The sequence below is a fragment of the Carassius gibelio genome, chromosome A25, assembly GCF_023724105.1.
Source record: "Carassius gibelio isolate Cgi1373 ecotype wild population from Czech Republic chromosome A25, carGib1.2-hapl.c, whole genome shotgun sequence".
Classification (NCBI taxonomy): Eukaryota; Metazoa; Chordata; class Actinopteri; order Cypriniformes; family Cyprinidae; genus Carassius; species Carassius gibelio.
The window spans coordinates 18850189-18877688 of NC_068395.1; the positions used below are offsets into that span (position 1 = coordinate 18850189).

Genomic DNA, 27500 nt, shown 5'->3' on the forward strand with positions numbered 1-27500 from the left:
AGAGACCGGTATTGACTCTATTTTTTGGCAAAATTATTATATACTAACTGAAAAATTTCCAAAAATCTTACAGCACCTGGTATTCCCAGGCTGTCTCCCATCCAAGTACTAACCAGGCCCAAACCTGCTTAGCTTCCGAGATCAGACGAGATCTGGCATAGCCAGGTTGGTATGGCCATAAGCGAAGACTGCCGCAAAGAGAAGGCTATTTAGAGATCAGCCAATCTAATCGCCAGTACATTATATAAGTAGGAAAGAAAACCCAAAAGCTTAAAGCACCTGGTATTCCTAGCCGGTCTCTCATCCAAGTACTAACCAGACCTAAGCCTGCTAAGATTCAGAGATTGGGCATTGACTCTTTTTTTTTTTGGCAAAATTATTATATAATTTGTGAAATTTTCCAAAAAGTTTAAAGCACCTGGTATTCCCAGGCAGTCTCCCATCCATGTACTAACCAGGCCCAAACCTGCTAATATTCAGAAATCGGGCATTGACTCTATTTTTTTGGCAAAATTATTATATACTAAGTGAAAATTTTCCAAAAAGTTTAAAGCACCTGGTATTCCCAGGCAGTCTCCCATCCATGTACTAACCAGACCCAAACCTGCTAATATTCAGAGACCGGCATTGACTCTATTTTTAGGCAAAATTATTATATACTAACTGAAAAATTTCCAAAAAGCTTACAGCACCTGGTATTCCCAGGCGGTCTCCCATCCAAGTACTAACCAGGCCCAAACCTGCTTAGCTTCCGAGATCAGACGAGATCGGGCATAGCCAGGTTTGTATGGCCGCAAGCGAAAAATGCGGCAAAGAGAGGGCTATTTAGAGATCAGCCAATCTAATCGCCAGTACATTATATAAGTAGGAAAGAAAACCCAAAAGCTTAAAGCACCTGGTATTCTTAGCCGGTCTCTCATCCAAGTACTAACCAGACCTAAGCCTGCTAAGATTCAGAGATTGGCCATTGACTCTTTTTTTTTTTTGGCAAAATTATTATATAATTTGTGAAATTTTCCAAAAAGTTTAAAGCACCTGGTATTCCCAGGCAGTGTCCCATCCATGTACTAACCAGGCCCAAACCTGCTAATATTCAGAAATCGGGCATTGACTCTATTTTTTGGCAAAATTATTATATACTAAGTGAAAATTTTCCAAAAAGTTTAAAGCACCTGGTATTCCCAGGCAGTCTCCCATCCATGTACTAACCAGACCCAAACCTGCTAATATTCAGAGACCGGCATTGACTCTATTTTTTGGCAAAATTATTATATACTAAGTGAAAAATTTCCAAAAAGCTTACAGCACCTGGTATTCCCAGGCGGTCTCCCATCCAAGTACTAACCAGACCTAAGCCTGCTAAGATTCAGAGATTGGGCATTGACTCTTTTTTTTTTTTTGGCAAAATTATTATATAATTTGTGAAATTTTCCAAAAAGTTTAAAGCACCTGGTATTCCCAGGCAGTGTCCCATCCATGTACTAACCAGGCCCAAACCTGCTAATATTCAGAAATCGGGCATTGACTCTATTTTTTGGCAAAATTCTTATATACTAAGTGAAAATTTTCCAAAAAGTTTAAAGCACCTGGTATTCCCAGGCAGTCTCCCATCCATGTACTAACCAGACCCAAACCTGCTAATATTCAGAGACCGGCATTGACTCTATTTTTTGGCAAAATTATTATATACTAACTGAAAAATTTCCAAAAATCTTACAGCACCTGGTATTCCCAGGCGGTCTCCCATCCAAGTACTAACCAGGCCCAAACCTGCTTAGCTTCCGAGATCAGACGAGATCGGGCATAGCCTTTTTTTTTTTTTTTTATCTTTTTATTTAACTTTCAATTCACAGTTTTCTATTGCATTATTCCATCCGATTGACTTTCATTTCAATACATTTGTATGATTCGTTTTTTCCAATTGATCAACTTAATTTTTCATAATCATACAGCAATAAAAATATAGAACATAAATAAAATACACACAAATATGTTTACATTTACTTAATTGACATCAGCCATTCTCAACCAGATTGTTACTCTTTACCAATTGAAACATATTTCTTCCCCCACATTTTGATGTATGAACTTATTTGTAGTCAAAAAAAAACTCTTTCCCCTCTTTATCTCCATACTTACAAATCAACTCTACATCTCTTTGTATCATTGACTTAAACATATCTTTTACTTTTACCTTTCTCCCTTCGAAATGTGCATAGTTCCTTCTTAGCACTACTGCTAGTCTGGCATGACTCAGAACAAAATTAATTAAACAAATGTCAGTTGATTTCCTTTTCCCGAAAGTTCCAAACAAAAACAATTTTCCCCATTCCTCCTCGTTCTCAACTTTGACACTCCAGTTTTCTAGTAACAGATTTTTAAGAAAATCAAAAAAATCCACCAACTCTTCACATCTTAAAAAGTAATGTAAGAAACTCTCATGGCCATTACCACATACGTCACAAATGACATTTACCTCATTATTTATTTTGTTTAACACCACATTTGTGTAAATTCTATTATGTCTTATCAGAAAGTCATTATTCTCACACTCTATACTGTTGTATTTTATGTTTAAGTTTGACCATATTTTCTTCACATCTAAATCTTCAAATACTTTCTTCCACACCTTTTCTGATGCTGGTTCTTTTATAACATCAACTATTATTCTCCTGTATATATTCTTTACACTCATATTTTTTAATTTGTTTTTCTCAGCATTATCATCCACATACATCTCCGGCATACATTTTTCCACGTTAGATACATATTCACGTTCGATCATATTAGTCCACTGCAAAGGTATACTTGATTTAATTTTTCCATATATTTTATTTACTTTCTCTCTGTTCTCCATTCCTTCCAGATCACACACAGTATCATAAATGCAGTTATTTTTTAGAAATCCTGGAATAACTTCATACATAATGTCCTTCACTTGTTTTATACCCCCTTCTATAAATTTACATTCATACAATGTTTTATTTTTATGTTTAATCTTTTCGTTGAGAAATAGTGGTAGATTTTTAATCACCTGTATGTCTTCACATTCATATTCTATTTTGGGAAGGAACTGTCTCCATGCCTCTAATACTTCCCGATATATTTCTGGTATTCCTTCCGTCATTGATTGCTTAAAGCCCATATACCATCCATTGTCCCCTATTCCTCCCACATCATCAATATATTTCCTTAAGAATTCCTTCCACCCATAATCCCATAGCCCTCCCATATATTTTTTCACCGTTTTTATTCTCATCGCAGCCCTTTTTATTTCTAGGTCCATCAAGCTTAAGCCTCCTTCCCATCTCTTACCCACCAATGTTTTCTGTGCAATTTTCACACCTTTTCCCTCCCATATAAAATCACATACAATTTTATTCAATTCATTCATCACCCACCCTGGCATTTCCATTACACTCATTACATAAACACAAACTGACAACAGCAGGCTATTTACTACTATTACTTTCCCATTTAACTTTAATTTCCTCCCTTTCCACGTTGCACTTACTGTTCTTATTTTATTAATTACCCCAGTCCAGGTCACATCTCTTGCCTCTTTGCTTTCGACCCCTAAATATACCCCTAATACTTTCATATATTTTTCCTCCACTCTTATCCCTACCTCTACTCTCTCTACCTCCCCTATATACATTAATTCAGATTTATCTACATTTATTTTTGCCCCTGATGCCTTCCCAAACATCTTTACTATCTCTAAAACTCTTTTTACACTGTTTCCTTCCCTCACTGTAATTGTAGTGTCATCTGCATATTGGTTTATAGTACACATTCCTCCATATGGCAACTCAATACCAACTACCCTTCTATCCCTCTTGATTAGAGTGGCTAGAGGCTCTACTGAAATTGCATATAATAATGCAGACAGGGGACAGCCCTGTCTCACTGACCTTCCTATCTTAAACCTGTCTGTTAATACTCCATTTATTTTTATGCAACTTTTTGCCTTCTCATATAGTCTCTTCACCCACCCTATCATTCTACTTCCAAATCCAAACTTCTCTAATACCTTAAATAAGTATTTGTGTTCTACCCTATCGAATGCTTTATTCCAATCTATCCCTAATACTATTCCTCCCTTCTTATCTCGTTTCATGTACTCTATCACATCCCTAACTGTCCCTATCGTGTCTGCTATATCCCTGCCTGGTATGCTGTAACTTTGTGTTGGTTGCACTATACTTCCAATCACTTTTTTCACTCTGTTCGCTAAAACTTTAGTCAGTATTTTATAATCCACATTTAATAGACTGATTGGTCTATAGTTCTCTATATTCAACCTATTCCCCTTCTTATACACCAGAGCTATCACTCCCTCTACCATTCTATCTTGCACCATCCCTGTTCTTTCCATCTCCTTGAACACTTTAACTAAAATCGGTGCTACCTCTTCTCTATATGTTTTATACCATTCAATACCAATCCCATCACTCCCTGGACTTTTTCCACTTTTCAACCCCCCTATTGCCGCTTCTACTTCCTTCTCATCTATCTCTCTATCACACCACTCTGCATCCTCCTTATTTAGAATATTTTCTACACTTTCTAATACTCCATCTATACTTCTCTCATCCACTTCTCCTCTCTTATATAATTCTCCATAGAATTCTTGAACTCTCTCCAAAATCTCTACATAGTCTTTGGTTGTTTTGCCCTCTTTTGTATTTATTTCATTTATATATGTTTTACTTTGTCTCCTTTTCTCTAGCCCTAAAAAATACCCTGTGCATTTCTCACCTTCTAATGCATATTTTGCCTTGCTTCGTAAAATAGCTCCTCTGCATTTCTCCCTTTCATATTTTTCTAGCGCCATCTTAACCTCTATATATTTTTCCATACTGTATCCTTCTTCATCTTCAGCCTTAACTAACTCCTCTCTCAATCTTTCTCTAAGCATAATTTCCTCCTTCTTCATCTTTCCTCTTCTTTTCTTACTGTATTTTATACTAATTAACTTAATTTGATCCTTTATTTCCTCCCATCTCTCCGCTATTGTACCCTCTAATCCACCGTCTCTTGTATACTCATCTATCTTCTCTTCTTCCCTATTTAATAGATCCTTCATCTGTATCTCATATTCTTCCTCTTCGATATACCCTGCATTCAATATCCACATCCCTCCTCCTACCTCCTCACTCCCTACCTTGATTCTGAACCTTACACTATCGTGATCACTTAAACTATTTACCTGATGTTTTATCCCGTCTATGTATCTAATTATTTCCTCTTCAACTAACACTAAATCTATTCTACTCTGTTTTAATATACCTTCTCTTAACTGCCTTCTAGTAAATTCTCTTTTTTCTGGATTTTCATACCTCCACACATCTATTAACCCCTTTTCTCTCATTATCTCCATCAACATTCCCCTAGACTTTTCCCATCTAAATTTTACCCCCTTTCCCACATCCAATCTGCTACATTTTATATTAAAATCTCCCACTATAATACATTTCCCCACAATCAATCCTTTTAACTCTTTCAAAATTTCCCTCCTGTCCCCTTCTATATTTGGAACACATATATTTATTAATCTAAAATCCATATCTCTATACATGAATTCAACCACCAAGATCCTTCCCCTCTGGTCTTTATACACCTCTCTTATACCTTCTACAATATCTTTTTTAAATAATATTGCCACACCTCTTGCATTTTTTGCACCATTATTATAGTATATGTCCCCTCTCCACTCTTCTCTCATCTCCTTTACTTTATCCTCCTCCCAGTTTGTCTCCTGTATACAGATTATATCACTCCGATAAGTAAATAATAGTTTTTTCATCTTGTTTTTATCCCTTAACCCATTTATGTTTATTGAAGTTACAGTGGCCATGAGAGTAACCCAGAAGAAAAACTAAACAAAACCAGGAACACATGCACAGTTCATTCATACATCACATACCCGCTCGTGGTTCTTTTATCTGCTCAACCTGTTCTCCGTCCATCTCAGACTTCCTCTTTGAACTCAGTCTTATAATCTTTGTTTTCAGTCCATCTTTCTTTTCACTGTCTCCCTTTTCTCCACCTCTGCTTTCTATCAGTTTCTGTGCAGTATTTTTCTTTGCCTCTTCTTTACCTCTTTCTTTCACATTACTTTCATCTGTCTCCTCCTCTTCTTCGATCACTTCCGACTGCTCCATCTCCTCCTCCTCCTCCTCCTCATCCGCTTCACTGAAACTTTCAGCTGTGTCTCGCCATTCCATTTTGCTTCTTCTCTCACTATCTTCAGCTCCGTCTTTCTCTCCACCGCTCACCACATCAGTTGTTTCCTCCTCTTGCTCCTCTGTCAGAACACTGCTCCTCCTTTCACCTTTTTTTTTACCGTCCACTTGCTCTCTCTCTAATCCCATCCATTCTTCACAATCTCTTGCATAATGGCCTCCACCATTGCACTTGAAGCATTTTAATTCAGGGCACTCTCTAATTATGTGCCCTGGCTTGATACAGAGTCTGCAAACACGTATTTGCCTATCATGGATGACACGAAAATATTCGGTGCCTCTCAGAGTCTCAAACTTTGTGGAGTATGGTAGTGAACATACCTGTTCTGTGAAGCGAACTTTTAAGAAACGTGTCCCATCAACTATATCTGTTCCAGGCCACACCCGGCGTTTGATTGGTGAAAGTGGTCGTACTCCCCACTCCTGTAGCTTGGCGAGTATCTTCTCATCCTCTAAATACACAGGCAGATTGATAAAGGACACCACCATATCATTATTCATTATATCCCTGGCATGCACCATCACTCCTTTCACTCTCACTCCATCCATTAGTTTCCTCTTTGCCTCTTCATCCTTCATTGTGAGCTCATAGACCCTTTCACCTCTCACCCTGCAGCCAATCACTTCTCCACACTCCTTCTTTACTCCTTTCAGTAAATCCATCATTGAAATCTTTTCAGTTCCCTCCACCTCTACTTCCACAGTCAGCTCTTTGTTGTACTTCCCTTTTGATTTTCCTTGCACTGCTCTGCTGTTTTCTTCTCCCTCTTCCCACAAATGTCCTGTGACTTTACTTGAATCCTGTTGCTTTTGGATCTCTGCTTGTTTGACTTCACCTCTTCTTTGCTCCTCCTCTTCATTCCTCCCATTGCTACTTTTTCTCATCATGGTTAGTTCTGTTTCTTTATCTGCAGCCATGCTGTGCATCTGCAGCATGCTACAATGAGAAAAATGTCAAAAAAGTCCCCCAGACAGCCTAAGCTGTCGGGGGAATTTATTAAAGTCAGCAATAACTATCCAGCAACTAATGTCCCAAACAGAAATCAAAACTGAAAACCAGGATATGTAGAAACAGACGGTTAATTTAAACAAACAGAGTTGAGCCTTTCTCCCTGTGCTGCAAGCCTATCACTTCCTGTTGGCTCTCTAGCGCTGCCAGGATGGTATGGCCGTAAGCGAACACTGCTGCAAAGAGAAGGCTATTTAGAGATCAGCCAATCTAATCGCCCGTACATTATATAAGTAGGAAAGAAAACCCAAAAGCTTAAAGCACCTGGTATTCCTAGCCGGTCTCTCATCCAAGTACTAACCAGACCTAAGCCTGCTAAGATTCAGAGATTGGGCATTGACTCTTTTTTTTTTGGCAAAATTATTATATAATTTGTGAAATTTTCCAAAAAGTTTAAAGCACCTGGTATTCCCAGGCAGTGTCCCATCCATGTACTAACCAGGCCCAAACCTGCTAATATTCAGAAATCGGGCATTGACTCTATTTTTTGGCAAAATTATTATATACTAAGTGAAAATTTTCCAAAAAGTTTAAAGCACCTGGTATTCCCAGGCAGTCTCCCATCCATGTACTAACCAGGCCCAAACCTGCTAATATTCAGAAATCGGGCATTGACTCTATTTTTTGGCAAAATTATTATATACTAAGTGAAAATTTTCCAAAAAGTTTAAAGCACCTGGTATTCCCAGGCAGTGTCCCATCCATGTACTAACCAGGCCCAAACCTGCTAATATTCAGAAATCGGGCATTGACTCTATTTTTTGGCAAAATTATTATATACTAAGTGAAAATTTTCCAAAAAGTTTAAAGCACCTGGTATTCCCAGGCAGTCTCCCATCCATGTACTAACCAGGCCCAAACCTGCTAATATTCAGAAATCGGGCATTGACTCTATTTTTTTGGCAAAATTATTATATACTAAGTGAAAATTTTCCAAAAAGTTTAAAGCACCTGGTATTCCCAGGCAGTCTCCCATCCATGTACTAACCAGACCCAAACCTGCTAATATTCAGAGACCGGCATTGACTCTATTTTTAGGCAAAATTATTATATACTAACTGAAAAATTTCCAAAAAGCTTACAGCACCTGGTATTCCCAGGCGGTCTCCCATCCAAGTACTAACCAGGCCCAAACCTGCTTAGCTTCCGAGATCAGACAAGATAGGGCATAGCCAGGTTGGTATGGCCGTAAGCGAAGACTGCCGCAAAGAGAGGGCTATTTAGAGATCAGCCAATCTAATCGCCAGTACATTATATAAGTAGGAAAGAAAACCCAAAATCTTAAAGCACCTGGTATTCCTAGCCGGTCTCTCATCCAAGTACTAACCAGACCTAAGCCTGCTAAGATTCAGAGATTGGGCATTGACTCTTTTTTTTTGGGCAAAATTATTATATAATTTGTGAAATTTTCAAAAAAGTTTAAAGCACCTGGTATTCCCAGGCAGTCTCCCATCCATGTACTAACCAGGCCCAAACCTGCTAATATTCAGAAATCGGGCATTGACTCTATTTTTTGGCAAAATTATTATATACTAAGTGAAAATTTTCCAAAAAGTTTAAAGCACCTGGTATTCCCAGGCAGTCTCCCATCCATGTACTAACCAGACCCAAACCTGCTAATATTCAGAGACCGGCATTGACTCTATTTTTTGGCAAAATTATTATATACTAAGTGAAAAATTTCCAAAAAGCTTACAGCACCTGGTATTCCCAGGCGGTCTCCCATCCAAGTACTAACCAGACCTAAGCCTGCTAAGATTCAGAGATTGGGCATTGACTCTTTTTTTTTTTGGGCAAAATTATTATATAATTTGTGAAATTTTCCAAAAAGTTTAAAGCACCTGTTATTCCCAGGCAGTGTCCCATCCATGTACTAACCAGGCCCAAACCTGCTAATATTCAGAAATCGGGCATTGACTCTATTTTTTGGCAAAATTATTATATACTAAGTGAAAATTTTCCAAAAAGTTTAAAGCACCTGGTATTCCCAGGCAGTCTCCCATCCATGTACTAACCAGACCCAAACCTGCTAATATTCAGAGACCGGCATTGACTCTATTTTTTGGCAAAATTATTATATACTAACTGAAAAATTTCCAAAAATCTTACAGCACCTGGTATTCCCAGGCTGTCTCCCATCCAAGTACTAACCAGGCCCAAACCTGCTTAGCTTCCGAGATCAGACGAGATCGGGCATAGCCAGGTTGGTATGGCCATAAGCAAAGACTGCCGCAAAGAGAAGGCTATTTAGAGATCAGCCAATCTAATCGCCAGTACATTATATAAGTAGGAAAGAAAACCCAAAAGCTTAAAGCACCTGGTATTCCTAGCCGGTCTCTCATCCAAGTACTAACCAGACCTAAGCCTGCTAAGATTCAGAGATTGGGCATTGACTCTTTTTTTTTTTTGGCAAAATTATTATATAATTTGTGAAATTTTCCAAAAAGTTTAAAGCACCTGGTATTCCCAGGCAGTCTCCCATCCATGTACTAACCAGGCCCAAACCTGCTAATATTCAGAAATCGGGCATTGACTCTATTTTTTTGGCAAAATTATTATATACTAAGTGAAAATTTTCCAAAAAGTTTAAAGCACCTGGTATTCCCAGGCAGTCTCCCATCCATGTACTAACCAGACCCAAACCTGCTAATATTCAGAGACCGGCATTGACTCTATTTTTAGGCAAAATTATTATATACTAAGTGAAAAATTTCCAAAAAGCTTACAGCACCTGGTATTCCCAGGCGGTCTCCCATCCAAGTACTAACCAGACCTAAGCCTGCTAAGATTCAGAGATTGGGCATTGACTCTTTTTTTTTTTTTGGCAAAATTATTATATACTAAGTGAAAATTTTCCAAAAAGTTTAAAGCACCTGGTATTCCCAGGCAGTCTCCCATCCATGTACTAACCAGACCCAAACCTGCTAATATTCAGAGACCGGCATTGACTCTATTTTTTGGCAAAATTATTATATACTAACTGAAAAATTTCCAAAAAGCTTACAGCACCTGATATTCCCAGGCGGTCTCCCATCCAAGTACTAACCAGGCCCAAACCTGCTTAGCTTCCGAGATCAGACGAGATCGGGCATAGCCAGGTTGGTATGGCCGTAAGCGAAGACTGCCGCAAAGAGAAGGCTATTTAGAGATCAGCCAATCTAATCGCCAGTACATTATATAAGTAGGAAAGAAAACCCAAAAGCTTAAAGCACCTGGTATTCCTAGCCGGTCTCTCATCCAAGTACTAACCAGACCTAAGCCTGCTAAGATTCAGAGATTGGGCATTGACTTTTTTTTTTTTTTTGGCAAAATTATTATATAATTTGTGAAATTTTCCAAAAAGTTTAAAGCACCTGGTATTCCCAGGCAGTGTCCCATCCATGTACTAACCAGGCCCAAACCTGCTAATATTCAGAAATCGGGCATTGACTCTATTTTTTGGCAAAATTATTATATACTAAGTGAAAATTTTCCAAAAAGTTTAAAGCACCTGGTATTCCCAGGCAGTCTCCCATCCATGTACTAACCAGACCCAAACCTGCTAATATTCAGAGACCGGCATTGACTCTTTTTTTTTTGGCAAAATTATTATATAATTTGTGAAATTTTCCAAAAAGTTTAAAGCACCTGGTATTCCCAGGCAGTGTCCCATCCATGTACTAACCAGGCCCAAACCTGCTAATATTCAGAAATCGGGCATTGACTCTATTTTTTGGCAAAATTATTATATACTAAGTGAAAATTTTCCAAAAAGTTTAAAGCACCTGGTATTCCCAGGCAGTCTCCCATCCATGTACTAACCAGACCCAAACCTGCTAATATTCAGAGACCGGCATTGACTCTATTTTTTGGCAAAATTATTATATACTAAGTGAAAAATTTCCAAAAAGCTTACAGCACCTGGTATTCCCAGGCGGTCTCCCATCCAAGTACTAACCAGACCTAAGCCTGCTAAGATTCAGAGATTGGGCATTGACTCTTTTTTTTTTTTTTGGCAAAATTATTATATAATTTGTGAAATTTTCCAAAAAGTTTAAAGCACCTGGTATTCCCAGGCAGTGTCCCATCCATGTACTAACCAGGCCCAAACCTGCTAATATTCAGAAATCGGGCATTGACTCTATTTTTTGGCAAAATTATTATATACTAAGTGAAAATTTTCCAAAAAGTTTAAAGCACCTGGTATTCCCAGGCAGTCTCCCATCCATGTACTAACCAAGCCCAAACCTGCTAATATTCAGAAATCGGGCATTGACTCTATTTTTTGGCAAAATTATTATATACTAAGTGAAAATTTTCCAAAAAGTTTAAAGCACCTGGTATTTCCAAGCAGTCTCCCATCCATGTACTAACCAGACCCAAACCTGCTAATATTCAGAGACCGGCATTGACTCTATTTTTTGGCAGAATTATTATATACTAACTGAAAAATTTCCAAAAAGCTTACAGCACCTGGTATTCCCAGGCGGTCTTCCATCCAAGTACTAACCAGGCCCAAACCTGCTTAGCTTCCGAGATCAGCCAAGATCGGGCATAGCCAGGTTGGTATGGCCGTAAGCGAAGACTGCCGCAAAGAGAAGGCTATTTAGAGATCAGCCAATCTAATCGCCAGTACATTATATAAGTAGGAAAGAAAACCCAAAAGCTTAAAGCACCTGGTATTCCTAGCCGGTCTCTCATCCAAGTACTAACCAGACCTAAGCCTGCTAAGATTCAGAGATTGGGCATTGACTCTTTTTTTTTTTTTTGCAAAATTATTATATAATTTGTGAAATTTTCCAAAAAGTTTAAAGCACCTGGTATTCCCAGGCAGTCTCCCATCCATGTACTAACCAGGCCCAAACCTGCTAATATTCAGACATCGGGCATTGACTCTATTTTTTGGCAAAATTATTATATACTTAGTGAAAATTTTCCAAAAAGTTTAAAGCACCTGGTATTCCCAGGCGGTCTCCCATCCATGTACTAACCAGACCCAAACCTGCTAATATTCAGAGACCGGCATTGACTCTATTTTTTGGCAAAATTATTATATACTAAGTGAAAAATTTCCAAAAAGATTACAGCACCTGGTATTCCCAGGCGGTCTCCCATCCAAGTACTAACCAGGCCCAAACCTGCTTAGCTTCCGAGATCAGACGAGATCGGGCATAGCCAGGTTGGTATGGCCGTAAGCGAAGACTGCCGCAAAGAGAGGGCTATTTAGAGATCAGCCAATCTAATCGCCAGTACATTATATAAGTAGGAAAGAAAACCCAAAAGCTTAAAGCACCTGGTATTCCTAGCCGGTCTCTCATCCAAGTACTAACCAGACCTAAGCCTGCTAAGATTCAGAGATTGGGCATTGACTCTTTTTTTTTTTTTGGCAAAATTATTATATAATTTGTGAAATTTTCCAAAAAGTTTAAAGCACCTGGTATTCCCAGGCAGTCTCCCATCCATGTACTAACCAGGCCCAAACCTGCTAATATTCAGAAATCGGGCATTGACTCTATTTCTTGGCAAAATTATTATATACTAAGTGAAAATTTTCCAAAAAGTTTAAAGCACCTGGTATTCCCAGGCAGTCTCCCATCCATGTACTAACCAGGCCCAAACCTGCTAATATTCAGAGACCGGCATTGACTCTATTTTTTGGCAAAATTATTATATACTAAGTGAAAAATTTCCAAAAAGCTTACAGCACCTGGTATTCCCAGGTGGTCTCCCATCCAAGTACTAACCAGGCCCAAACCTGCTTAGCTTCCGAGATCAGACGAGATCGGGCATAGCCTTTTTTTTTTATTTTTTTTTTATCTTTTTATTTAACTTTCAATTCACAGTTTTCTATTGCATTATTCCATCCGATTGACTTTCATTTCAATACATTTGTATGATTCGTTTTTTCCAATTGATCAACTTAGTTTTTCATAATCATACAGCAATAAAAATATAGAACATAAATAAAATACACACAAATATGTTTACATTTACTTAATTGACATCAGCCATTCTCAACCAGATTGTTACTCTTTACCAATTGAAACATATTTCTTCCCCCACATTTTGATGTATGAACTTATTTGTAGTCAAAAAAAACTCTTTCCCCTCTTTATCTCCATACTTACAAATCAACTCTACATCTCTTTGTATCATTGACTTAAACATATCTTTTACTTTTACCTTTCTCCCTTCGAAATGTGCATAGTTCCTTCTTAGCACTACTGCTAGTCTGGCATGACTCAGAACAAAATTAATTAAACAAATGTCAGTTGATTTCCTTTTCCCGAAAGTTCCAAACAAAAACAATTTTCCCCATTCCTCCTCGGTCTCAACTTTGACACTCCAGTTTTCTAGTAATAGATTTTTAAGAAAATCAAAAAAATCCACCAACTCTTCACATCTTAAAAAGTAATGTAAGAAACTCTCATGGCCATTACCACATACGTCACAAATGACATTTACCTCATTATTTATTTTGTTTAACACCACATTTGTGTAAATTCTATTATGTCTTATCAGAAAGTCATTATTCTCACACTCTATACTGTTGTATTTTATGTTTAAGTTTGACCATATTTTCTTCACATCTAAATCTTCAAATACTTTCTTCCACACCTTTTCTGATGCTGGTTCTTTTATAACATCAACTATTATTCTCCTGTATATATTCTTTACACTCATATTTTTTAATTTGTTTTTCTCAGCATTATCATCCACATACATCTCCGGCATACATTTTTCCACGTTAGATACATATTCACGTTCGATCATATTAGTCCACTGCAAAGGTATACTTGATTTAATTTTTCCATATATTTTATTTACTTTCTCTCTGTTCTCCATTCCTTCCAGATCACACACAGTATCATAAATGCAGTTATTTTTTAGAAATCCTGGAATAACTTCATACATAATGTCCTTCACTTGTTTTATACCCCCTTCTATAAATTTACATTCATACAATGTTTTATTTTTATGTTTAATCTTTTCGTTGAGAAATAGTGGTAGATTTTTAATCACCTGTATGTCTTCACATTCATATTCTATTTTGGGAAGGAACTGTCTCCATGCCTCTAATACTTCCCGATATATTTCTGGTATTCCTTCCGTCATTGATTGCTTAAAGCCCATATACCATCCATTGTCCCCTATTCCTCCCACATCATCAATATATTTCCTTAAGAATTCCTTCCACCCATAATCCCATAGCCCTCCCATATATTTTTTCACCGTTTTTATTCTCATCGCAGCCCTTTTTATTTCTAGGTCCATCAAGCTTAAGCCTCCTTCCCATCTCTTACCCACCAATGTTTTCTGTGCAATTTTCACACCTTTTCCCTCCCATATAAAATCACATACAATTTTATTAAATTCATTCATCACCCACCCTGGCATTTCCATTACACTCATTACATAAACACAAACTGACAACAGCAGGCTATTTACTACTATTACTTTCCCATTTAACTTTAATTTCCTCCCTTTCCATGTTGCACTTACTGTTCTTATTTTATTAATTACCCCAGTCCAGGTCACATCTCTTGCCTCTTTGCTTTCGACCCCTAAATATACCCCTAATACTTTCATATATTTTTCCTCCACTCTTATCCCTACCTCTACTCTCTCTACCTCCCCTATATACATTAATTCAGATTTATCTACATTTATTTTTGCCCCTGATGCCTTCCCAAACATCTTTACTATCTCTAAAACTCTTTTTACACTGTTTCCTTCCCTCACTGTAATTGTAGTGTCATCTGCATATTGGTTTATAGTACACATTCCTCCATATGGCAACTCAATACCAACTACCCTTCTATCCCTCTTGATTAGAGTGGCTAGAGGCTCTACTGAAATTGCATATAATAATGCAGACAGGGGACAGCCCTGTCTCACTGACCTTCCTATCTTAAACCTGTCTGTTAATACTCCATTTATTTTTATGCAACTTTTTGCCTTCTCATATAGTCTCTTCACCCACCCTATCATTCTACTTCCAAATCCAAACTTCTCTAATACCTTAAATAAGTATTTGTGTTCTACCCTATCGAATGCTTTATTCCAATCTATCCCTAATACTATTCCTCCCTTCTTATCTCGTTTCATGTACTCTATCACATCCCTAACTGTCCCTATCGTGTCTGCTATATCCCTGCCTGGTATGCTGTAACTTTGTGTTGGTTGCACTATACTTCCAATCACTTTTTTCACTCTGTTCGCTAAAACTTTAGTCAGTATTTTATAATCCACATTTAATAGACTGATTGGTCTATAGTTCTCTATATTCAACCTATTCCCCTTCTTATACACCAGAGCTATCACTCCCTCTACCATTCTATCTTGCACCATCCCTGTTCTTTCCATCTCCTTGAACACTTTAACTAAAATCGGTGCTACCTCTTCTCTATATGTTTTATACCATTCAATACCAATCCCATCACTCCCTGGACTTTTTCCACTTTTCAACCCCCCTATTGCCGCTTCTACTTCCTTCTCATCTATCTCTCTATCACACCACTCTGCATCCTCCTTATTTAGAATATTTTCTACACTTTCTAATACTCCATCTATACTTCTCTCATCCACTTCTCCTCTCTTATATAATTCTCCATAGAATTCTTGAACTCTCTCCAAAATCTCTACATAGTCTTTGGTTGTTTTGCCCTCTTTTGTATTTATTTCATTTATATATGTTTTACTTTGTCTCCTTTTCTCTAGCCCTAAAAAATACCCTGTGCATTTCTCACCTTCTAATGCATATTTTGCCTTGCTTCGTAAAATAGCTCCTCTGCATTTCTCCCTTTCATATTTTTCTAGCGCCATCTTAACCTCTATATATTTTTCCATACTGTATCCTTCTTCATCTTCAGCCTTAACTAACTCCTCTCTCAATCTTTCTCTAAGCATAATTTCCTCCTTCTTCATCTTTCCTCTTCTTTTCTTACTGTATTTTATACTAATTAACTTAATTTGATCCTTTATTTCCTCCCATCTCTCCGCTATTGTACCCTCTAATCCACCGTCTCTTGTATACTCATCTATCTTCTCTTCTTCCCTATTTAATAGATCCTTCATCTGTATCTCATATTCTTCCTCTTCGATATACCCTGCATTCAATATCCACATCCCTCCTCCTACCTCCTCACTCCCTACCTTGATTCTGAACCTTACACTATCGTGATCACTTAAACTATTTACCTGATGTTTTATCCCGTCTATGTATCTAATTATTTCCTCTTCAACTAACACTAAATCTATTCTACTCTGTTTTAATATACCTTCTCTTAACTGCCTTCTAGTAAATTCTCTTTTTTCTGGATTTTCATACCTCCACACATCTATTAACCCCTTTTCTCTCATTATCTCCATCAACATTCCCCTAGACTTTTCCCATCTAAATTTTACCCCCTTTCCCACATCCAATCTGCTACATTTTATATTAAAATCTCCCACTATAATACATTTCCCCACAATCAATCCTTTTAACTCTTTCAAAATTTCCCTCCTGTCCCCTTCTATATTTGGAACACATATATTTATTAATCTAAAATCCATATCTCTATACATGAATTCAACCACCAAGATCCTTCCCCTCTGGTCTTTATACACCTCTCTTATACCTTCTACAATATCTTTTTTAAATAATATTGCCACACCTCTTGCATTTTTTGCACCATTATTATAGTATATGTCCCCTCTCCACTCTTCTCTCATCTCCTTTACTTTATCCTCCTCCCAGTTTGTCTCCTGTATACAGATTATATCACTCCGATAAGTAAATAATAGTTTTTTCATCTTGTTTTTATCCCTTAACCCATTTATGTTTATTGAAGTTACAGTGGCCATGAGAGTAACCCAGAAGAAAAACTAAACAAAACCAGGAACACATGCACAGTTCATTCATACATCACATACCCGCTCGTGGTTCTTTTATCTGCTCAACCTGTTCTCCGTCCATCTCAGACTTCCTCTTTGAACTCAGTCTTATAATCTTTGTTTTCAGTCCATCTTTCTTTTCACTGTCTCCCTTTTCTCCACCTCTGCTTTCTATCAGTTTCTGTGCAGTATTTTTCTTTGCCTCTTCTTTACCTCTTTCTTTCACATTACTTTCATCTGTCTCCTCCTCTTCTTCGATCACTTCCGACTGCTCCATCTCCTCCTCCTCCTCCTCCTCATCCGCTTCACTGAAACTTTCAGCTGTGTCTCGCCATTCCATTTTGCTTCTTCTCTCACTATCTTCAGCTCCGTCTTTCTCTCCACCGCTCACCACATCAGTTGTTTCCTCCTCTTGCTCCTCTGTCAGAACACTGCTCCTCCTTTCACCTTTTTTTTTACCGTCCACTTGCTCTCTCTCTAATCCCATCCATTCTTCACAATCTCTTGCATAATGGCCTCCACCATTGCACTTGAAGCATTTTAATTCAGGGCACTCTCTAATTATGTGCCCTGGCTTGATACAGAGTCTGCAAACACGTATTTGCCTATCATGGATGACACGAAAATATTCGGTGCCTCTCAGAGTCTCAAACTTTGTGGAGTATGGTAGTGAACATACCTGTTCTGTGAAGCGAACTTTTAAGAAACGTGTCCCATCAACTATATCTGTTCCAGGCCACACCCGGCGTTTGATTGGTGAAAGTGGTCGTACTCCCCACTCCTGTAGCTTGGCGAGTATCTTCTCATCCTCTAAATACACAGGCAGATTGATAAAGGACACCACCATATCATTATTCATTATATCCCTGGCATGCACCATCACTCCTTTCACTCTCACTCCATCCATTAGTTTCCTCTTTGCCTCTTCATCCTTCATTGTGAGCTCATAGACCCTTTCACCTCTCACCCTGCAGCCAATCACTTCTCCACACTCCTTCTTTACTCCTTTCAGTAAATCCATCATTGAAATCTTTTCAGTTCCCTCCACCTCTACTTCCACAGTCAGCTCTTTGTTGTACTTCCCTTTTGATTTTCCTTGCACTGCTCTGCTGTTTTCTTCTCCCTCTTCCCACAAATGTCCTGTGACTTTACTTGAATCCTGTTGCTTTTGGATCTCTGCTTGTTTGACTTCACCTCTTCTTTGCTCCTCCTCTTCATTCCTCCCATTGCTACTTTTTCTCATCATGGTTAGTTCTGTTTCTTTATCTGCAGCCATGCTGTGCATCTGCAGCATGCTACAATGAGAAAAATGTCAAAAAAGTCCCCCAGACAGCCTAAGCTGTCGGGGGAATTTATTAAAGTCAGCAATAACTATCCAGCAACTAATGTCCCAAACAGAAATCAAAACTGAAAACCAGGATATGTAGAAACAGACGGTTAATTTAAACAAACAGAGTTGAGCCTTTCTCCCTGTGCTGCAAGCCTATCACTTCCTGTTGGCTCTCTAGCGCTGCCAGGATGGTATGGCCGTAAGCGAACACTGCTGCAAAGAGAAGGCTATTTAGAGATCAGCCAATCTAATCGCCCGTACATTATATAAGTAGGAAAGAAAACCCAAAAGCTTAAAGCACCTGGTATTCCTAGCCGGTCTCTCATCCAAGTACTAACCAGACCTAAGCCTGCTAAGATTCAGAGATTGGGCATTGACTCTTTTTTTTTTGGCAAAATTATTATATAATTTGTGAAATTTTCCAAAAAGTTTAAAGCACCTGGTATTCCCAGGCAGTGTCCCATCCATGTACTAACCAGGCCCAAACCTGCTAATATTCAGAAATCGGGCATTGACTCTATTTTTTGGCAAAATTATTATATACTAAGTGAAAATTTTCCAAAAAGTTTAAAGCACCTGGTATTCCCAGGCAGTCTCCCATCCATGTACTAACCAGGCCCAAACCTGCTAATATTCAGAAATCGGGCATTGACTCTATTTTTTGGCAAAATTATTATATACTAAGTGAAAATTTTCCAAAAAGTTTAAAGCACCTGGTATTCCCAGGCAGTGTCCCATCCATGTACTAACCAGGCCCAAACCTGCTAATATTCAGAAATCGGGCATTGACTCTATTTTTTGGCAAAATTATTATATACTAAGTGAAAATTTTCCAAAAAGTTTAAAGCACCTGGTATTCCCAGGCAGTCTCCCATCCATGTACTAACCAGGCCCAAACCTGCTAATATTCAGAAATCGGGCATTGACTCTATTTTTTTGGCAAAATTATTATATACTAAGTGAAAATTTTCCAAAAAGTTTAAAGCACCTGGTATTCCCAGGCAGTCTCCCATCCATGTACTAACCAGACCCAAACCTGCTAATATTCAGAGACCGGCATTGACTCTATTTTTAGGCAAAATTATTATATACTAACTGAAAAATTTCCAAAAAGCTTACAGCACCTGGTATTCCCAGGCGGTCTCCCATCCAAGTACTAACCAGGCCCAAACCTGCTTAGCTTCCGAGATCAGACAAGATAGGGCATAGCCAGGTTGGTATGGCCGTAAGCGAAGACTGCCGCAAAGAGAGGGCTATTTAGAGATCAGCCAATCTAATCGCCAGTACATTATATAAGTAGGAAAGAAAACCCAAAATCTTAAAGCACCTGGTATTCCTAGCCGGTCTCTCATCCAAGTACTAACCAGACCTAAGCCTGCTAAGATTCAGAGATTGGGCATTGACTCTTTTTTTTTGGGCAAAATTATTATATAATTTGTGAAATTTTCAAAAAAGTTTAAAGCACCTGGTATTCCCAGGCAGTCTCCCATCCATGTACTAACCAGGCCCAAACCTGCTAATATTCAGAAATCGGGCATTGACTCTATTTTTTGGCAAAATTATTATATACTAAGTGAAAATTTTCCAAAAAGTTTAAAGCACCTGGTATTCCCAGGCAGTCTCCCATCCATGTACTAACCAGACCCAAACCTGCTAATATTCAGAGACCGGCATTGACTCTATTTTTTGGCAAAATTATTATATACTAAGTGAAAAATTTCCAAAAAGCTTACAGCACCTGGTATTCCCAGGCGGTCTCCCATCCAAGTACTAACCAGACCTAAGCCTGCTAAGATTCAGAGATTGGGCATTGACTCTTTTTTTTTTTGGGCAAAATTATTATATAATTTGTGAAATTTTCCAAAAAGTTTAAAGCACCTGTTATTCCCAGGCAGTGTCCCATCCATGTACTAACCAGGCCCAAACCTGCTAATATTCAGAAATCGGGCATTGACTCTATTTTTTGGCAAAATTATTATATACTAAGTGAAAATTTTCCAAAAAGTTTAAAGCACCTGGTATTCCCAGGCAGTCTCCCATCCATGTACTAACCAGACCCAAACCTGCTAATATTCAGAGACCGGCATTGACTCTATTTTTTGGCAAAATTATTATATACTAACTGAAAAATTTCCAAAAATCTTACAGCACCTGGTATTCCCAGGCTGTCTCCCATCCAAGTACTAACCAGGCCCAAACCTGCTTAGCTTCCGAGATCAGACGAGATCGGGCATAGCCAGGTTGGTATGGCCATAAGCAAAGACTGCCGCAAAGAGAAGGCTATTTAGAGATCAGCCAATCTAATCGCCAGTACATTATATAAGTAGGAAAGAAAACCCAAAAGCTTAAAGCACCTGGTATTCCTAGCCGGTCTCTCATCCAAGTACTAACCAGACCTAAGCCTGCTAAGATTCAGAGATTGGGCATTGACTCTTTTTTTTTTTTGGCAAAATTATTATATAATTTGTGAAATTTTCCAAAAAGTTTAAAGCACCTGGTATTCCCAGGCAGTCTCCCATCCATGTACTAACCAGGCCCAAACCTGCTAATATTCAGAAATCGGGCATTGACTCTATTTTTTTGGCAAAATTATTATATACTAAGTGAAAATTTTCCAAAAAGTTTAAAGCACCTGGTATTCCCAGGCAGTCTCCCATCCATGTACTAACCAGACCCAAACCTGCTAATATTCAGAGACCGGCATTGACTCTATTTTTAGGCAAAATTATTATATACTAAGTGAAAAATTTCCAAAAAGCTTACAGCACCTGGTATTCCCAGGCGGTCTCCCATCCAAGTACTAACCAGACCTAAGCCTGCTAAGATTCAGAGATTGGGCATTGACTCTTTTTTTTTTTTTGGCAAAATTATTATATACTAAGTGAAAATTTTCCAAAAAGTTTAAAGCACCTGGTATTCCCAGGCAGTCTCCCATCCATGTACTAACCAGACCCAAACCTGCTAATATTCAGAGACCGGCATTGACTCTATTTTTTGGCAAAATTATTATATACTAACTGAAAAATTTCCAAAAAGCTTACAGCACCTGATATTCCCAGGCGGTCTCCCATCCAAGTACTAACCAGGCCCAAACCTGCTTAGCTTCCGAGATCAGACGAGATCGGGCATAGCCAGGTTGGTATGGCCGTAAGCGAAGACTGCCGCAAAGAGAAGGCTATTTAGAGATCAGCCAATCTAATCGCCAGTACATTATATAAGTAGGAAAGAAAACCCAAAAGCTTAAAGCACCTGGTATTCCTAGCCGGTCTCTCATCCAAGTACTAACCAGACCTAAGCCTGCTAAGATTCAGAGATTGGGCATTGACTTTTTTTTTTTTTTTGGCAAAATTATTATATAATTTGTGAAATTTTCCAAAAAGTTTAAAGCACCTGGTATTCCCAGGCAGTGTCCCATCCATGTACTAACCAGGCCCAAACCTGCTAATATTCAGAAATCGGGCATTGACTCTATTTTTTGGCAAAATTATTATATACTAAGTGAAAATTTTCCAAAAAGTTTAAAGCACCTGGTATTCCCAGGCAGTCTCCCATCCATGTACTAACCAGACCCAAACCTGCTAATATTCAGAGACCGGCATTGACTCTTTTTTTTTTGGCAAAATTATTATATAATTTGTGAAATTTTCCAAAAAGTTTAAAGCACCTGGTATTCCCAGGCAGTGTCCCATCCATGTACTAACCAGGCCCAAACCTGCTAATATTCAGAAATCGGGCATTGACTCTATTTTTTGGCAAAATTATTATATACTAAGTGAAAATTTTCCAAAAAGTTTAAAGCACCTGGTATTCCCAGGCAGTCTCCCATCCATGTACTAACCAGACCCAAACCTGCTAATATTCAGAGACCGGCATTGACTCTATTTTTTGGCAAAATTATTATATACTAAGTGAAAAATTTCCAAAAAGCTTACAGCACCTGGTATTCCCAGGCGGTCTCCCATCCAAGTACTAACCAGGCCCAAACCTGCTTAGCTTCCGAGATCAGACGAGATCGGGCATAGCCAGGTTGGTATGGCCGTAAGCGAAGACTGCCGCAAAGAGAAGGCTATTTAGAGATCAGCCAATCTAATCACCAGTACATTATATAAGTATCAATCAATCAATCACCTTTATTTATATAGTGCTTTAAACAAAATACATTCCGCCAAAGCACTGAACAACATTCATTTGGAAAACAGTGTCTCAATATTGCAAAATGATAGTTAAAGGCAGTTCATCATTGAATTCAGTTATGTCATCTCTGTTCAGTTGAAATAGTGTCTGTTTTAATTTGCAATCAAGTCAACGATATCGCTGTAGATGAAGTGACCCCAACTAAGCAAGCCAGAGGCGACAGCGGCAAGGAACCGAAACTCCATCGGTGACAGAATGGAGAAAAAAACCTTGGGAGAAACCAGGCTCAGTTGGGGGGCCAGTTCTCCTCTGACCAGACGAAACCAGTAGTTCAATTCCAGGCTGCAGCAAAGTAGGAAAGAAAACCCAAAAGCTTAAAGCACCTGGTATTCCTAGCCGGTCTCTCATCCAAGTACTAACCAGACCTAAGCCTGCTAAGATTCAGAGATTGGGCATTGACTTTTTTTTTTTTTGGCAAAATTATTATATAATTTGTGAAATTTTCCAAAAAGTTTAAAGCACCTGGTATTCCCAGGCAGTGTCCCATCCATGTACTAACCAGGCCCAAACCTGCTAATATTCAGAAATCGTGCATTGACTCTATTTTTTGGCAAAATTATTATATACTAAGTGAAAATTTTCCAAAAAGTTTAAAGCACCTGGTATTCCCAGGCAGTCTCCCATCCATGTACTAACCAGACCCAAACCTGCTAATATTCAGAGACCGGCATTGACTCTATTTTTTGGCAAAATTATTATATACTAACTGAAAAATTTCCAAAAAGCTTACAGCACCTGGTATTCCCAGGCGGTCTCCCATCCAAGTACTAACCAGGCCCAAACCTGCTTAGCTTCCGAGATCAGACGAGATCGGGCATAGCCAGGTTGGTATGGCCGTAAGCGAAGACTGCCGCAAAGAGAAGGCTATTTAGAGATCAGCCAATCTAATCGCCAGTACATTATATAAGTAGGAAAGAAAACCCAAAAGCTTAAAGCACCTGGTATTCCTAGCCGGTCTCTCATCCAAGTACTAACCAGACCTAAGCCTGCTAAGATTCAGAGATTGGGCATCGACTCTTTTTTTTTTTGCAAAATTATTATATAATTTGTGAAATTTTCCAAAAAGTTTAAAGCACCTGGTATTCCCAGGCAGTCTCCCATCAATGTACTAACCAGGCCCAAACCTGCTAATATTCAGAAATCGGGCATTGACTCTATTTTTTGCCAAATTATTATATACTAAGTGAAAATTTTCCAAAAAGTTTAAAGCACCTGGTATTCCCAGGCAGTCTCCCATCCATGTACTAACCAGACCCAAACCTGCTAATATTCAGAGACCGGCATTGACTCTATTTTTTGGCAAAATTATTATATACTAACTGAAAAATTTCCAAAAAGCTTACAGCACCTGGTATTCCCAGGCGGTCTCCCATCCAAGTACTAACCAGGCCCAAACCTGCTTAGCTTCCGAGATCAGACGAGATCGGGCATAGCCAGGTTGGTATGGCCGTAAGCGAAGACTGCCGCAAAGAGAAGGCTATTTAGAGATCAGCCAATCTAATCGCCAGTACATTATATAAGTAGGAAAGAAAACCCAAAAGCTTAAAGCACCTGGTATTCCTAGCCAGTCTCTTATCCAAGTACTAACCAGACCTAAGCCTGCTAAGATTCAGAGATTGGGCATTGACTCTTTTTTTTTTTTTTGGCAAAATTATTATATAATTTGTGAAATTTTCCAAAAAGTTTAAAGCACCTGGTATTCCCAGGCAGTCTCCAATCCATGTGCTAACCAGACCCAAACCTGCTAATATTCAGAGACCGGCATTGACTCTATTTTTTGGCAAAATTATTATATACTAAGTGAAAAATTTCCAAAAAGCTTACAGCACCTGGTATTCCCAGGCGGTGTCCCATCCAAGTACTAACCAGACCTAAGCCTGCTAAGATTCAGAGATTGGGCATTGACTCTTTTTTTTTTTTTTTGGCAAAATTATTATATAATTTGTGAAATTTTCCAAAAAGTTTAAAGCACCTGGTATTCCCAGGCAGTCTCCAATCCATGTGCTAACCAGACCCAAACCTGCTAATATTCAGAGACTGGCATTGACTCTATTTTTTGGCAAAATTATTATATACTAAGTGAAAAATTTCCAAAAAGCTTACAGCACCTGGTATTCCCAGGCGGTGTCCCATCCAAGTACTAACCAGACCTAAGCCTGCTAAGATTCAGAGATTGGGCATTGACTCTTTTTTTTTTTGGCAAAATAATTATATAATTTGTGAAATTTTCCAAAAAGTTTAAAGCACCTGGTATTCCCAGGCAGTCTCCCATCCATGTACTAACCAGACCCAAACCTGCTAATATTCAGAGACCGGCATTGACTCTATTTTTTGGCAAAATTATTATATACTAAGTGAAAAATTTCCAAAAAGCTTACAGCACCTGGTATTCCTAGGCGGTCTCTCATCCAAGTACTAACCAGATCTAAGCCTGCTAAGATTCAGAGATTGGGCATTGACTCTTTTTTTTTTTGGCAAAATTATTATATACTAAGTGAAAATTTTCCAAAAAGTTTAAAGCACCTGGTATTCCCAGGCAGTCTCCCATCCATGTACTAACCAGACCCAAACCTGCTAATATTCAGAGACCGGCATTGACTCTATTTTTTGGCAAAATTATTATATACTAAGTGAAAAATTTCCAAAAAGCTTACAGCACCTGGTATTCCCAGGCGGTCTCCCATCCAAGTACTAACCAGGCCCAAACCTGCTTAGCTTCCGAGATCAGACGAGATCGGGCATAGCCAGGTTGGTATGGCCGTAAGCGAATACTGCCGCAAAGAGAAGGCTCTTTAGAGATCAGCCAATCTAATCGCCAGTACATTATATAAGTAGGAAAGAAAACCCAAAAGCTTAAAGCACCTGGTATTCCTAGCCGGTCTCTCATCCAAGTACTAACCAGACCTAAGCCTGCTAAGATTCAGAGATTGGGCATTGACTCTTTTTTTTTTTTTGGCAAAATTATTATATAATTTGTGAAATTTTCCAAAAAGTTTAAAGCACCTGGTATTCCCAGGCAGTCTCCCATCCATGTACTAACCAGGCCCAAACCTGCTAATATTCAGAAATCGGGCATTGACTCTATTTTTTGGCAAAATTCTTATATACTAAGTGAAAATTTTCCAAAAAGTTTAAAGCACATGGTATTCCCAGGCAGTCTCCCATCCATGTACTAACCAGACCCAAACCTGCTAATATTCAGAGAATGGCATTGACTCTATTTTTTGGCAAAATTATTATATACTAAGTGAAAAATTTCCAAAAAGCTTACAGCACCTGGTATTCCTAGGCGGTCTCTCATCCAAGTACTAACCAGATCTAAGCCTGCTAAGATTCAGAGATTGGTCATTGACTCTTTTTTTTTTTGGCAAAATTATTATATAATTTGTGAAATTTTCCAAAAAGTTTAAAGCACCTGGTATTCCCAGGCAGTGTCCCATCCATGTACTAACCAGGCCCAAACCTGCTAATATTCAGAAATCGGGCATTGACTCTATTTTTTGGCAAAATTATTATATACTAAGTGAAAATTTTCCAAAAAGTTTAAAGCACCTGGTATTCCCAGGCAGTCTCCCATCCATGTACTAACCAGACCCAAACCTGCTAATATTCAGAGACCGGCATTGACTCTATTTTTTGGCAAAATTATTATATACTAACTGAAAAATTTCCAAAAAGCTTACAGCACCTGATATTCCCAGGCGGTCTCCCATCCAAGTACTAACCAGGCCCAAACCTGCTTAGCTTCCGAGATCAGACGAGATCGGGCATAGCCAGGTTGGTATGGCCGTAAGCGAAGACTGCCGCAAAGAGAAGGCTATTTAGAGATCAGCCAATCTAATCGCCAGTACATTATATAAGTAGGAAAGAAAACCCAAAAGCTTAAAGCACCTGGTATTCCTAGCCGGTCTCTCATCCAAGTACTAACCAGACCTAAGCCTGCTAAGATTCAGAGATTGGGCATTGACTTTTTTTTTTTTTTTGGCAAAATTATTATATAATTTGTGAAATTTTCCAAAAAGTTTAAAGCACCTGGTATTCCCAGGCAGTGTCCCATCCATGTACTAACCAGGCCCAAACCTGCTAATATTCAGAAATCGTGCATTGACTCTATTTTTTGGCAAAATTATTATATACTAAGTGAAAATTTTCCAAAAAGTTTAAAGCACCTGGTATTCCCAGGCAGTCTCCCATCCATGTACTAACCAGACCCAAACCTGCTAATATTCAGAGACCGGCATTGACTCTATCTTTTGGCAAAATTATTATATACTAACTGAAAAATTTCCAAAAAGCTTACAGCACCTGGTATTCCCAGGCGGTCTCCCATCCAAGTACTAACCAGGCCCAAACCTGCTTAGCTTCCGAGATCAGACGAGATCGGGCATAGCCAGGTTGGTATGGCCGTAAGCGAAGACTGCCGCAAAGAGAAGGCTATTTAGAGATCAGCCAATCTAATCGCCAGTACATTATATAAGTAGGAAAGAAAACCCAAAAGCTTAAAGCACCTGGTATTCCTAGCCGGTCTCTCATCCAAGTACTAACCAGACCTAAGCCTGCTAAGATTCAGAGATTGGGCATTGACTCTTTTTTTTTTTTTTTGGCAAAATTATTATATAATTTGTGAAATTTTCCAAAAAGTTTAAAGCACCTGGTATTCCCAGGCAGTCTCCCATCCATGTACTAACCAGGCCCAAACCTGCTAATATTCAGAAATCGGGCATTGACTCTATTTTTTGGCAAAATTATTATATACTAAGTGAAAATTTTCCAAAAAGTTTAAAGCACCTGGTATTCCCAGGCAGTCTCCCATCCATGTACTAACCAGACCCAAACCTGCTAATATTCAGAGACCGGCATT

The 27500-nt window shown here is 38.5% G+C and overlaps 16 non-coding genes across 16 annotated transcripts; all 16 read right to left on the minus strand.

Moving 5' to 3' along the window:
- Nucleotides 1-64: 64 nt before the first annotated feature.
- Nucleotides 65-183, minus strand: LOC127947772 (5S ribosomal RNA). The gene has a single exon (XR_008151563.1). It is a non-coding gene; the product is annotated as a 5S ribosomal RNA (ribosomal RNA).
- A 497-nt stretch (nt 184-680) lies between these two features.
- On the minus strand, nt 681-799 carry LOC127947555 (5S ribosomal RNA). The gene has a single exon (XR_008151353.1). It is a non-coding gene; the product is annotated as a 5S ribosomal RNA (ribosomal RNA).
- A 7533-nt stretch (nt 800-8332) lies between these two features.
- Nucleotides 8333-8451, minus strand: LOC127947651 (5S ribosomal RNA). Its single transcript, XR_008151446.1, has one exon. It is a non-coding gene; the product is annotated as a 5S ribosomal RNA (ribosomal RNA).
- Nucleotides 8452-9359: 908 nt separating this feature from the next.
- On the minus strand, nt 9360-9478 carry LOC127947674 (5S ribosomal RNA). The gene has a single exon (XR_008151468.1). It is a non-coding gene; the product is annotated as a 5S ribosomal RNA (ribosomal RNA).
- Nucleotides 9479-10254: 776 nt separating this feature from the next.
- LOC127947915 (5S ribosomal RNA) lies at nt 10255-10373 on the minus strand. Its single transcript, XR_008151664.1, has one exon. It is a non-coding gene; the product is annotated as a 5S ribosomal RNA (ribosomal RNA).
- Nucleotides 10374-11697: 1324 nt separating this feature from the next.
- LOC127947664 (5S ribosomal RNA) lies at nt 11698-11816 on the minus strand. Its single transcript, XR_008151458.1, has one exon. It is a non-coding gene; the product is annotated as a 5S ribosomal RNA (ribosomal RNA).
- A 498-nt stretch (nt 11817-12314) lies between these two features.
- On the minus strand, nt 12315-12433 carry LOC127947987 (5S ribosomal RNA). The gene has a single exon (XR_008151734.1). It is a non-coding gene; the product is annotated as a 5S ribosomal RNA (ribosomal RNA).
- A 7124-nt stretch (nt 12434-19557) lies between these two features.
- Nucleotides 19558-19676, minus strand: LOC127947652 (5S ribosomal RNA). The gene has a single exon (XR_008151447.1). It is a non-coding gene; the product is annotated as a 5S ribosomal RNA (ribosomal RNA).
- A 908-nt stretch (nt 19677-20584) lies between these two features.
- Nucleotides 20585-20703, minus strand: LOC127947677 (5S ribosomal RNA). Its single transcript, XR_008151470.1, has one exon. It is a non-coding gene; the product is annotated as a 5S ribosomal RNA (ribosomal RNA).
- Nucleotides 20704-21479: 776 nt separating this feature from the next.
- On the minus strand, nt 21480-21598 carry LOC127947916 (5S ribosomal RNA). The gene has a single exon (XR_008151665.1). It is a non-coding gene; the product is annotated as a 5S ribosomal RNA (ribosomal RNA).
- Nucleotides 21599-22370: 772 nt separating this feature from the next.
- Nucleotides 22371-22489, minus strand: LOC127948246 (5S ribosomal RNA). The gene has a single exon (XR_008151989.1). It is a non-coding gene; the product is annotated as a 5S ribosomal RNA (ribosomal RNA).
- An 873-nt stretch (nt 22490-23362) lies between these two features.
- Nucleotides 23363-23481, minus strand: LOC127948258 (5S ribosomal RNA). The gene has a single exon (XR_008152001.1). It is a non-coding gene; the product is annotated as a 5S ribosomal RNA (ribosomal RNA).
- Nucleotides 23482-23975: 494 nt separating this feature from the next.
- Nucleotides 23976-24094, minus strand: LOC127948269 (5S ribosomal RNA). Its single transcript, XR_008152013.1, has one exon. It is a non-coding gene; the product is annotated as a 5S ribosomal RNA (ribosomal RNA).
- Nucleotides 24095-25286: 1192 nt separating this feature from the next.
- On the minus strand, nt 25287-25405 carry LOC127948281 (5S ribosomal RNA). The gene has a single exon (XR_008152024.1). It is a non-coding gene; the product is annotated as a 5S ribosomal RNA (ribosomal RNA).
- Nucleotides 25406-26315: 910 nt separating this feature from the next.
- Nucleotides 26316-26434, minus strand: LOC127947917 (5S ribosomal RNA). The gene has a single exon (XR_008151666.1). It is a non-coding gene; the product is annotated as a 5S ribosomal RNA (ribosomal RNA).
- Nucleotides 26435-26932: 498 nt separating this feature from the next.
- Nucleotides 26933-27051, minus strand: LOC127948292 (5S ribosomal RNA). The gene has a single exon (XR_008152035.1). It is a non-coding gene; the product is annotated as a 5S ribosomal RNA (ribosomal RNA).
- Between the last annotated feature and the right edge of the window lie 449 nt (nt 27052-27500).